Source organism: Mastigoproctus giganteus, chromosome 10 (genome assembly GCF_048544385.1).
Source record: "Mastigoproctus giganteus isolate SK-2022 chromosome 10, ASM4854438v1, whole genome shotgun sequence".
NCBI classification, from domain to species: domain Eukaryota; kingdom Metazoa; phylum Arthropoda; class Arachnida; order Uropygi; family Thelyphonidae; genus Mastigoproctus; species Mastigoproctus giganteus.
The window spans coordinates 148,182,074-148,195,419 of NC_143584.1; positions in this window are offsets into that span (position 1 = coordinate 148,182,074).

Genomic DNA, 13,346 nt, shown 5'->3' on the forward strand with positions numbered 1-13,346 from the left:
ACACCCCAGCCACCTGATATATTTGCAATTTCATTCATCATTTCCTGGTTATCATAATCATGATAAATATGACCAATAAATAATCATTGAAAATAAAAATGGATATGATTAAAGAAGAAGAAATGCTTTTCAAATGTATATAAACACTGGATATCATTATCCAGTACATCACATCCTAAATTACGTCATGCCTTCCACTTAGTGCAGGTAGCGCTAACCATTAGATGGCATCAGTTCAACTAGGTCATCAAAGTTCTATTAAAACTTGGCGAGCGAATGTGTAAAATTCATTGACTTTAAGGAAGGGCTCAATTCAAGGTTTAGTCTTCTGCGCAACTTTCTTACCCTCGAGGTGTTATGTTTTCTAACTTGAAGACCGTCCATCACTTCCCCGTAATCCTTGGTGATTAGGTATCCTCTGCTCTGTCATCTCGACAAAAATATCATCCATCAACTTACATTCTCTTTCGAGTATCGTCCAATAAAGTGTACTCCCTTCCCGTGTGTTGTGACAAGTTAGGACTCTCAATCCACCCCTGAACGAACAAGTCCCCTGATGACTTTTAAATGAAGATATTTCGTCATCCTGAATCCTAAACTCGTTGAGGTTGTAGCACGTCTAAGAGACAATCTTTAAGCGCAAACTCCGAACAGTCTGCGCGTAAAGATTGGGAAAACTATTCATTCGTTGGTTAAGTTTCAAAATCTTTTTCCTCTTCTTATTCTTATAAACCTTTTCTTCTGTTGTTACTGGGATGAAATGTTTAGTTGTTTGAATTTCTGTTCTGGACGTTAAACTGTTCAGCTCCTTAAAGAAAAATATATCGCTATTTAATTGGCTCAAGTGGGTGTTGAACAGTTCCTTCTCTCCTGGAACCTCGAATTTTTCATCCAGTAAAAACACGAAATCCAAATATAGTATAGACGTCATTTACAGACAGTACATTGACGGTTATTAGCCATAGTGACTTTTGACGCAAAAACAAAGAAGAAACGATTATTTCTTTTTATATTTTTTTCCTGGTGAATCAGTGCTATTTATTTGAAGTGCAAGTACAAGACTGAGGCAACTCGTAATGGTTTTCTTCACGATATGAGATTGAAGCATCTTTTTTTTAAACAAATTATAAGATGTAAGATTATTTCGCTAGTTAGGTGTTCCTCCTCGTGTTATTTCTTTAAAACCTGGAATACTTTTCACCAATCTGAATCAATCTTGTTTTCAGATTACACATTGTTTTGTGATCTCTAAAAAAAACACCGAATAAAAATCAACTTGAGATAGCCAGAAAAATAAAACATTTTTTCTGGCTCTGCCAACTTTATTATAATAACATTTTAATTACATATTTTAAAGGTTTTTCCCCCAAAGCATTTCATCTTCTTTAGGACATATAAAAGAAACGTACTTCAGCGTATAACGATACGTTTTTACATCTCTGTGGTCAGTATTTTTAACTCATCATTCTCGCGTTTTTGCCCAATAGTGAACATTTGAGAATATAGTTCTCTAAAAGCGGAAATAAAGGGTGGAGAGCACGCATTCGTGTATTGAAAGACAGAACAATACAGCGGATGACATTCACAACAAGCCACGCACTAATAGTTTCAAAATTCGTTGGGGAACCTTGCAGGAAAAGCGTCACTTGTCAGACAAACCTGTCAGCCAACACACAATAAAGGGTTCGCCTTATTTCTGTGAACCGAAATATATTTCCATCACTTTTATCGATACACAAATACACAGGGGAAATCCTGGGAATGTGATCTGTTATTCAATGGTCAACGTTTCGGTCCTTTCATAGTTTACATCAAAAATGCTGGAAGGTAACAAAGTCTGAACAGTTGGCCACGTGAGAGTTAATAATAACCATTCACAATGGTATGGAAATTCTGTTACCTTTCTCTACATTCCAGCAGTGCTCCAACGATTTTTAAAGTGAATGTGGAATTGTAGTGGTGTGCCGAGTGAAGAAGTGCGTGCGTGGGGGCGCATGCTCATTTAAAACAAAGCAAAAATCGTATTTATTTATTATTTCAAAATGATAACGTAATTAAGTGTATCCACATCTTAGCTGATTCGATGCACGACTATTTATATGGATTTTAAATCGATTTTTAATGACATACAAGACGATACCCGAAATTGTACACTATCCTACCAAAAGTAAAAGGAACAATTATCCCTCGACTACACTAATAGCAGTCAGAATAACTGTACCTTGAATTTTGCTAGGGCAGTGTATATCCAGAGAATATACTTCATTAAAAATAGCTGTTTATTGATATTTAAAACTAATAAGAGTGTTAAAAGGAATGGATATTAAAAGTAAATATTAATATGATTTTTTATGAATATTTAATGAGTTTATTATCTTTTAAAGAAACACCTTTGAATCTCTTTAAAAAGAAACCATCTTCTTATGATGAAATAACTGCAAAGTCCATTAAATATTGTAAAGATGGAAGGGATGAGTTTGCATTTATCAACTACTGTTTCCATTCCGGTTTTTAAATAAAAACTGTGGATCTGGTATGATGATAATGAGCTAGGAGTTCTGTTACAATGTTTATTGTTATATTTTTCAGTTAAGGCATTCTTTGAAACCCTTTATAAGTAATTTCCAAGTCAAAATACAACTGTTATTCAAAGCAGGTACTGATTAAAATCTTCCGAGTACTAAAGTTCGATAGCAGTGTTATTAAATACCGGGATAACTTAGAATTACCTTGAATAATTATGCATAATCTAAAGAAAGTCTGAAATGAAGTGTTTTTTTCTAAGAAAATGTAGTCTTTTGATAAAAATTATCAGTTTAAAGAATGATGTGAATGCAGCTCTAGCATCTGCTTTTGTTGTTATACCAAGAGGAAAGATTTTTACAAAATAAGCCGATGTTACATCATGAAATTTTCCCCCCTTAATACTCGGTAGGCATAATCCCCACAAGTGTCCTCATCTGGAGGATTTCAGAGGTCAGACTACATCGTAAGAAATACACAAAACTTTCCAGGAAGTAATGAAGATAAACATCTTGATTTCCTGTGTGAGATAAATAACTGAGTTTGCCCATCTTTGTAACCATATTTTTCAATGGCTTAAACGATGCTGCCATGCCGAGTATGGTCGTGTTATCTTGCTACATATGGTAATCTGATGATCGGCCAGGATTCCTTGCGTATAATGACACCATTATGAAGAGTTATTACCATAAGGAACATTAGTCGATTCCATTCTTTTATTACATGCGTTTTAGAGGCCTTGTCTCCAGTACGGGTTGTTAGTCATACTTCTTAATTAAGCTTCGAACGTGCTTTGCACAGTTTGATGAGGAGGAATGACGATCATTTCCAGTGCACGAGGCAACTGCTGCCACTACGATTACAGAAATGTCTGCGTCCCAATTACCAAAATAACTATTTTGGCAGCGGGCCTGCTTTTCAACCACTTAATTGGTGGCTTGCTTATTTGGTCATTAGGAAACCGGGGGTGGAGTCGGGGAGGAGAGGGATTCGGAAACAAATATTTGTTTCCCTACTTAGTATTGGATTTCTCGAAGTTGTCAGATTGAACTGCGCACTCTCTGCAAGAGTGCACATAAGTTTTTTGGTCGATATTTTTTTCCTCCTTTCTTTTCTTTTTAGAAATTACAGTAGATTGTCAGTGCTTAATATAAAACACCAAACCTGTTTTAAGAGAGGATGGAAGTGACATTCCTTGTTTGGATTTGATTCTTTTTTTCGTTTACTTTTATTTGGAGGTCATTTTTACAGCTTACAGCCTTGTTACAAGCGTTCAAGAAAGCTTATTTTCTCCGAGAACTTGAATATCTCTAACATCTATTAAACGAGTTCGATTTTTAATAGTAAATGAATAACTACAGAAAAATTACAAATAAGTCCCTCTGACACAGTTGAGGGGGGAGGGGAAATCAGAGGGATGGTTACTTTGTTCAAACAGTAGTCTCTGTGAATAGTCAAGTTCAGGTTTCGTTTGGAATGGGGCATTTTCCTTCGTTCTTAGACTTTGAAATGATTTCCGATTGGTCAATTGGAATAAGAGAGGAAACTAAGGCCATGTTCACAAACACGATATCAGTATGTCGTGTTTGTGAACTGCATTTCTCCTATGGTTGATTTGCAGAAACAGTTTTCGCTTGAAAAGCATACAATCCTCTCCTGAAGCCAATGTAACCTGCCAGAGTGAGAAACAAATCATAAATAGCCCTCCCCTCATTTCGCTGGGATATATTTCTCAATTCTAAACCCAGGGAATATGTTCGTAGTTGCTATAGTAGGGTTTTATTTCCCCGTGTATATTGTCTGTAAATTGTGTGTGTTTTTATGTCGATTTTCTGTTTGCTGGATGAAAAACCCGAGTTTCCTGGAGTTGAAACCATGGTACCCTCGCAAAAGACACCTTTGTAAAAAAAAAAGACCCATAAAAATTCTCCCGGTCATCGACGGGACTCGAACTTAGGTTTTTTCCATCCGGTGTGGGGTGGACGGCGATCCTACCAACTGTGTTTCCCACGAGGGCATAGGTTCCGAGATGAGAAATTAGAATTCTGACTCGTATGATGTCCGTTATGTTAAAGTTAAAAGCTGTGGCTTTTCCCAAGTTGCGTTCGTACCAGGTCTGCATTGAACTGGGAGATGGATAGCCCTTCTTTGCGTACTTTTAAACTTTCATAATTAGTTCCTTTATCAGGAGAACATTGTACGTATTTAAATGGAAAATGAGACAAATGCCATGTCAACTTTTTTAAAGCGCATTCTGTTTTACTACAATAAACACTTTCTCCAGGCTAATAAAAATTGTAGTTTATATTTCTAGGTCGTGGGGATGGTTAGTTATTATCTTGTAACACACTAACAACGGAACCCTTGTATTTCGCGGACGGCCTGAAATAAAGACAAAAGTACAATTATTCTGCACATAAATTCTTATCTCCAACAAAGTTTTCTTCGCTTCTATTTGTTCGTCCAGTCTTTGGTATGTGTGTGTGTGTAGTATATACCCCTGCCGAGCTGTTCTTTTTCCCGTTTATCACGTAAGAGACTTTTCGTGTTGTTTAATGCCCTTTTTAATGGCAGCAGTCCAAGTTTGAGTCTGGGGCTCTTAGTCGGGCATGTGTAGAGGTCCAAGAAAGTAAGAACCCCCAGAGGAAACAAGGGACGCTTCTCTGTGTGGCAGAAAAAATAGTAGACCGGAAGAGAGGGAGGGCCATATTAAGGTTAGAAATTTTGAGCTTAAAATACAGAGGATAAAGCAAACGTGGTAGAAATAAAAACCAGCTGCTGGACCAGAACAGTTTAAAGTAAGACAGAACGTGTTAGGTCATAGGTTCTCACTTTAGTGCGAGAGCCAAGATTTTATGAATATATCGAAACTGTTAGGGGAAAGCAGGACTGCATATACATTTTTGAAGTTCAACTCACTGGGAGTTTTCAGTTTTGTTGAAAATTTGAGGCCATTTAGGTGGGACCTTGCTCTTTCTCTCAATCCATATTGATTCCTGGTACCCTACAGAGGTTGCTTGCCTCATTGATGAGTCCTACAGACCGCCAAGGAGATTATCAAAACGTTAAGTCCATCCGGTAACGAAATCAAATATTTTAAAGACATAGTGAACGACTACCAGTGTGTCTGAAGGTCACATAGATGACAAATGATTGATTTCGTCTTCTTTGATTGCGGATGCCGTATACTATAAGACAACTTAAAGCACCGAAATCGTTTTCTTTCATTAACTTATATTTAGAATTTTAAACAAATATATTTCAGATTTCAATTTACTGTACTCGATAGGGGTTATTTGATTTTTCAGCGTTGATCGATATCGAGAAACAGTACATTAAGTCAGTCAAGTAGGCTTTCAAGTTTTCAAGTTTTCTACGAGAATAGCTTGTTCGTTGATCATTTTTTTTGATTTATGCTTGACAACTCCCCCCATACCTTCACATTCATCAACAAGTGTTTGAGAATATTATTAAAATAACGCTAACTCAGCACTCCACGGCTAGAAAAGCTGAAATTTTTTTGCTGAATCCCATTTCTCAGCCATTCACTGAGAACTTTTTCACTTCGCCGAGTGCTTCACAGTTGAAAGCACGCAGAAAACCTCACGTTAATCTGTAAAGAGAGGATGGGGGAGGGGGGTGATGGCTGGATGCAAGTTGTGTGCCAGCGACAATCCCTAAGTAAACATGACACCGGAGAATATACACGAAAACAACGATAACAAACGAAGGATTATTTCTAAGTAAATTGGAAGCCTTATACCAACATTAATGGGATTTTTCCCCGCAATGTATAATTTGACCACAACATAAGCCCTTAATTCTCTGTCTTTCCACATATTTGCAACGTTTGCGTTTTTGAAGCGAACGTCTGAGCTTTTACGAAAGCCAAGAGAATATTAGCCAATATACCGGGTCATTTGTCGAGCATAATTAATATGGAAGGGATTAGAGATCATTTGGGTGGTTCTGTAAACTTGCGGTAGATGGCGCCTTTCCTGAAACTTTTGTTGGCAGCAAACGAACTACGCCATTACTGTCAAAAATGTTTCGCACGAGATTTTTATATTCTTTTATTTTCGTTTAAATTTGGGTCGAGTATCCTGCATCTATAAAATAATCCGATGCCAACATCGCAAGAGTAAAATAATTGCTAATAATTTGTTAAAGATCCAAAAGGTGTGACATTCAATTGTTCTCATAAATATTCCATCTAAGAATAGGATTATAATTAACTTTTCTCTATCAGTTAACATCACTCATTAGACACTGCTTCGGTGCCCAGTGTGTTTGAAAAGGGGTTAACAAAGGCGAATTATTTTATTATTATTATATTTTTTTAAAATTTATTAAGGGCTTCCACGCCACCATTGAATCTTAGAAGCGCAAATTTGGTGAGTTCGTCTAACAAATCCTTTCATGATTACAGATAATTAGATAGCAATTAAGGCGTAATTAATGAGGCATTTTAATAATTAATTATCTTTTAAAAGTCGTTCACTCAATACTGTCATTGGGGATAAACATCGCTTGATATCCAACACCCCCAAACAGGTTTTTGAAAACCCTCAGTAGATTTCTCGATGATTCTCAGTTAATGAAACAAATTTACAATCCTTTAAACGCGTACAAAATGTATTATCATAACAATTATCTATCTAGATAATGATTTATAATGGTTATTGTGTAAAATTAATCTCTTTCAGCGCTTGCCTGAATGCTCACAGAGTCTCAGACAATACAATTACTCTACATCTTTAAAATCCACTTATTAATTCGTATTTTATTGCCTTTAAAATTCTTCATAATTCTAGAATCGCTTGTGGTAACCTCGATAGAAAAAAAAAATAAAAGTTTAAACACAGAATTACGTACATCGTAGGAGATTTGCGTTCAAGATGGATGCAATATCTATTCTTTTAAGCGTTCGTTCTTGGAGTTTAAGATGGTTTCAGATTTATTTCTTGTCCTCCGTGTCGTGCCACTTATGTTCTTCGCAGAGAGAGTCAGTCTTGCAAGACTGAAAGCGCTATGCGTGTTATTGCAGCCACCGGAGTTAATGGTAGTCACTTTATAGCCAGACTTCCAGTACGGCTGAAGTATAGAGCATGTGGGTGGGTGTTACAGAGCGCGCTCACGACAGAAAGAGTATATATATATATATCGGGAGAATCTTCTACTCAATTTATTTCAGTGCAGGAAGCCATCTGAAGAGTCTGCTGGGAGTGATTTTGTTTGTTTTATTATTAAAGATTACTTTCCTTTTGATTTCTTTAACACTGCACGGAACTTTCTTAGAAAAAAAATATACACAATCACCCTCCCCCGATAATGTGTCATAATAGGACTCGCTTTCTTTAGTGAACCAATAAAAGTCGCCTACTTAGGTAACATCATGTGTTCTTCACTTTTTTATTGTTACTTAATTCGGGAAAGATAATAAATAAGACATAAGGAACTCCTTTTAGTGCTCCACCGCTATGAGAATCCGTCAATGAGCACTTAATGCATCCGCACATAGCGTAAGGTCGCCTACGCTGCTCACTCTGCGCAATAGTTTGCGAATAAGTGACGGAAAGCACTTGATCTCTTGAAGTTCTTAAATTTTTATGTTTTTTCGGCTTGTTCTTGCTTCTGCAGTTAAAGGCCCTTTTGGTTTGCGTTATGTTTTCGCGTGCTAATTTTAATGGCCACTTCGAATTTTGTAAGAGTTTTTATTGAGTCTTCTTAATAGGTTTCTTGACTAAGGTCTCTTAAAGTTTTTGTAACTATGTAGATTGTTAGTAACTTGATTATTAGCTTCAAGATCATCCATTACTGACACCATATCGTAAGATCTCAATGGATACGTTGTGGGGATGGAGCATATTAGCGCTATCGACTATGCGAAAGCGAAATTCAACTTTTCTCTTGCGTGAATGGATTCAACGGCATTTGGCTGCATGCCAAAATTGAAGAAAGTATTTTCATGGTGTCAAAACTGCAAATGACAACTTCCTTAGGAATATCTGGTGAATCAGCAATTCAGGCAAGAGTGCGCCAGTTCTTTTGATATTCTACTTCGTCAGATTTCGTGATGTATTATGCCTGTACAAGCGTGTGTTTATGGGCGAGTATTCTCGATTTCATTAAACATATCGTGTACTTTCTCAGTTACTAACATCTTGGACAATTACGTGGTACCCACACCCTGGAAGTTCTGTAGAAAATAAGACCGTCCTTCCAGTAAGATGATTCGCTAGCCCTTAAAACAAACAGCTCAAAAACTTGGATTCAGGTTTTTGTTCCTGAGGGACTGCAAGTTGTTTCCAACAACTTGTAGTCCCTCAGAAATCAGTGCTGGCGTGGTCCGTCTTGTTTCTAATCTTCCTTAATAATATTAACGACGGTGAACGAAACCGTCAATGTTTTCGGATGAGTTTGAAGACAGGAAAAGTACACAACGACCATAACCAGGTCATATTGCTTCAACAACTTGGATCAGTTTCAGCTGTGGTCTGAAATATAACAACTGAAGTTTAATTCTTCTAAGTATAAAGTTCTACATCTGGAGAACGGAAATTTAGGAGTTGTAAACCGGGGGAACGAAATAAAAGTAGTTCAGAAACTGTATATTTGGGACGTTTCACCGCAGACCAGTGCAGTAGTTTGCCTGTTGGCCAAGTAGCTGGTAATCCAGTATTACAGTGGACTATCAACTCCACACCTCTTAAATTTCAACAAGAGTATGTTGAGATTAACTGAGTCACAGATCCACAAGAAATCGGTGTCCATGTTGTCAGCTTCCTCTTTTGCATCACGTTTGTCAGTGATAATGTTCCACAGATGATTGATCTGCCTTCGCAGAAATCATGCTACTCATCCAGTGAAATCTCTTACAATCCATAGATGTTTGTGGACCATACCCCAAAAAGCAATAGGGCTGTAGTTTGTAACAGTTTTGGGTTACTTTTCTTCAAAAATGGAATGGCTTTTTTTCAGGATCTCTTGGAGAATACCAGTCTTCACTGATTTCTTGAAGAAATGCAATAGTTGTTGTTGTAATAGGGTTTTAGGAGAATCAGCCATGTTACTCCATATGTATTGTCTGTAAAGTGCGTGTGTTCTGCGGTCGATTTTCTGTTTGCTGGAAGAAAAACCAGAGTTTCCGGGAGGAAAAACCACGCTACCTTCTCCTAAGACCGACTAACTCATTCACGTTCAGCAAATGGCCCACAAATAAGTTTATTTATTATTTTAAACGATATATTCATGTAAAAGAATGTGACTTAGACAATTACTATTTCAAATTTTTGTACATCACATTATAAGAAATTATAATTAACAAAATTTTAGAATTATGCAAAATAAAACTTGATAAAAAGTCTGAAGTAATACATGTAATAAATATCCGTACATAGATTTAGAATGTACTCCTTATCAGAAAACTTAACAAAAGAATGTCTTATTTTATGAAAGTCTTAAGGTCCTTTAAAAAGAATCACATCCGAGAAATTTATTCACAATAACTTCTGGCGATTAAGTATTGTATATTGAAAAATTCCACGCACATGTCCTATTATATCTTTGTTCATCTTTCAGAATAATACAAAAGCACATGTGTTAAGAGCATTAATATAAGTATTTGTTAATTTATACCAGATATGCGTAGTACGAGCATTAATTAAAGCTCGTACTACGCATATCTGGCGGAACGTGCAACCTTTTCAAGGCTTAAACCTAAATGAATGTCAGAGGAACTATTAATATATGCGGCAGAGAGAAAAAATGCATGGGATGTATATAAATTATCAGGTGATAAAGAAGCCTATGGTAGATATAAGCTATTTCTGCAATTAAGTCGCGAAGGAAGTTAGGCAAGTCAAGGCAGATCATGAGAAATCTTTGGCAAATGATGCAAAGACTTCTTTACTTATATTAACAGTAGAAGGAAGGGTCTGAATTACATTGGTCCACTTGATGTCGATGGTTTAGTGATGATGATCCTGATCAGGTTGTTAACAAACTGAATGAGTATTTTGCATCTGCATTCCCTCATGAGTAATCTGTAGGGAAGTGGAGTTTAGAAGCTTATTAAACTAACAGGAAGCTAAACGATTTTGTGAAAACTGAGAGAAAAGCTGAAGTGAAATTGTCGAAGTTAAACATAAAAAAGGAACCTGGGGTGGATGGCATCTATCGGCTTCCTTGTAATGTAACCGCCATATTGTTTCAAGATGGCGACCACTCATATTACATGCACGCCCTTTCAGAACTCGTGTTTAGAGCCAGTGATGCTCACTGGCTCTAAAAAGCATATAGGGAAGCCAGTTGCTGAACTTGACCTGGACTGTAGGTAAAAATTAGCTTTTCAAGAAACTTTTCTAAAATTTGTCCCCGTTTAATTACAATAGATTTGATACCATCCCCCCCCCAAACCTACACACCAAGTTAAAGCAGGAAGAAGTTTACTCCCGCTGATTTCTCTACTAAATTTCTGGCTGGCCATTGATTTAGTAGAGCGATTTTCTTGATATCAATACTACAATTAACTTAATGTTTCCTTCATTTTTTTCTAGAAAGAGTTGTCAAATTTTAACGCTTCTTTCCTCTCCAATATCCTTGTAATTCTCCTTAAACAACACTAAGATAATCTTCTCGTCTGCGTCTTGGATGAGCCAGTATAATATTACACGAAATATTTCTTTGATGAGTGCTTCTAAAGGTTCTTCTATTGTGTTTCGCAAGCGATCCATCCAGAATCAATTAGTGGCAGCCATATACGTTCTTTGTCACAACCGTTCATGCGATTAAGCCAGAGGAAATGTGCCCAGGAGATTCCAAAGACATAATTGTCGATTGATTCCTTCCTTTATTTCTCAAGTAGGATGATTTTCTGATAGAAAAACAATTTGTTTTATCTTCATTTAAACGGCGTATTTTATCCTAGGCAGAAAGAAGATAAATTGAGTAAGATGGGGTATGACCCATTCTTAGTCTTGCAAGAGCGACTTCTTTTTGATTATAGCACGAACTGGATGGCCAAGAATGTTTAATCTGAACGAGTTTGTTGCCTTCTTGGTTTTTTGACCTTCTTGGTCAGAAAAAGGAATTTTAAAACAGGCATCAACTAGTTCCACAGTGAATTTGGTTGCATAGTCAGCATTTTCATTGCCAGGCATCGTACCAACGTGGTTAAGGGACCGAATAAAATTTTATTACTTTCATCTCCTTGATTAGATCAGTCAGCAAGTTCTGAATATGGTCAAGCAAGAAGTTGTGGTGTTTCCTTGGTTGCTGTAAAGTTGCGGCAATGTAGAGGTAACTGTGTGGAGATTATGGAGGACGAAGAAACAATGGCAGCACCGACATAATTGTTAGTTTTTAATCTATCTGCGTGCATCTGAGTATAAGGTTCATATTTTGCAATTAGTGATTTATGAATCTGTTTTATATTCTGTTGACAAATCGTAGTTTTTTTCCCATTCTTGAAAGGACAGAAAGCCCTGGAGGAGTGGTGGAATTAGTGATAGATCTTTCTAAAATAGCGGTGCCTATTTTAGAAAGATTTAGCTGCCAATTATCACGTAATGAGCAAAGACGTATTCCAGCCCTTGATGGATAAAGGGCTTACAAGTATGCCGTTTATTTAATGCACTAGATTTCAGCAGGGAATAGGGTTCTTGCGAAAGATATTTCAAGCTTTATTTTTTTCTCGTTTGGCTTGGTTGCATTTGTTGTTCCATCAAGAATTTGTTGTTCTTTTGTTGAATTTGTTGTTCCATCATGGTCGCCTTCGATGAATTGTGCATTCTTGATATCGTTATTTTTGCGGCATATATACAACCAGAAGACTATCATGAACAGACCAGTCGCACAGTGGAGAAAAAGCTTATGAACATATGGAGATGTCGATTACAGAACTTGATCGAGAAGGCAAGTGAAAATAAGTAGGTAATCCAGTATTCATGAAGTCAAGAAGGAACACAAAAAGAATCTATTCGCTTTGCACCCAATATAGAGATCGCTTTGAATCTTTTGGTCACACTAATAATCGCTTGGCACCCGAGATTTTTCAGAGTACGATTATCGGCTTCCTTATAATCTAACCGCCATATTGTTTCAAGATGGCGACCACTCATATTACATGCACGCCCTTTCAGAACTCGTGTTTACAGTGATTGGGTTGAAGTCCAAAGAAAGAAATAAGCTTTATTATTCGCTCCGTTTGAAAGAACCGCAAATTAAGCCTCGTTAGTTTAACTCGGGACTTCTTGTTTACAACTTCACCCTATGCGCCACATTCACTTAAGTGTATTTATTTACCAGAAATTCGTTTCAATCAGTCATCTTTTAATTTCGCATGCTTTAAGCACACGGCAAACGTTTATTAGAAATATTTGCTCACCGAAAAGTATTTCAAAGGTAATTGCAAAGGAAATTGCGAGCACACAATGCAAAGGGTGTGGTTGTTTTCTCCACCATAACACACCTGAAATGGAGAGAGTAATTATAACTTGATCCAATTATCGAAATCTAGTTCGCAATTAAGCTCCCTGTGAGAGGCATACCGACACGAAAACAACATCACTTTTCATTAGAAGAAGCGATACACAACTCTTGGGATGAAGGGACGATGTTCGTCAGAAGGCTTTTACGTAATACCGAGATTTATTTTCTGGACCCCAGTGTTTGCTTAATTATCCCAGCAACTAGAAGCTTCCTGTTCAGGGAGGAGACTCTTACAAAAGCCGGATGTACCGAACTGAGCGAGTTAGAATTGAATTTATGTTGTCCTCACTAAATTTGTTTCTTTCTCTTTCGCTAGTCTTACAAAGATGTAT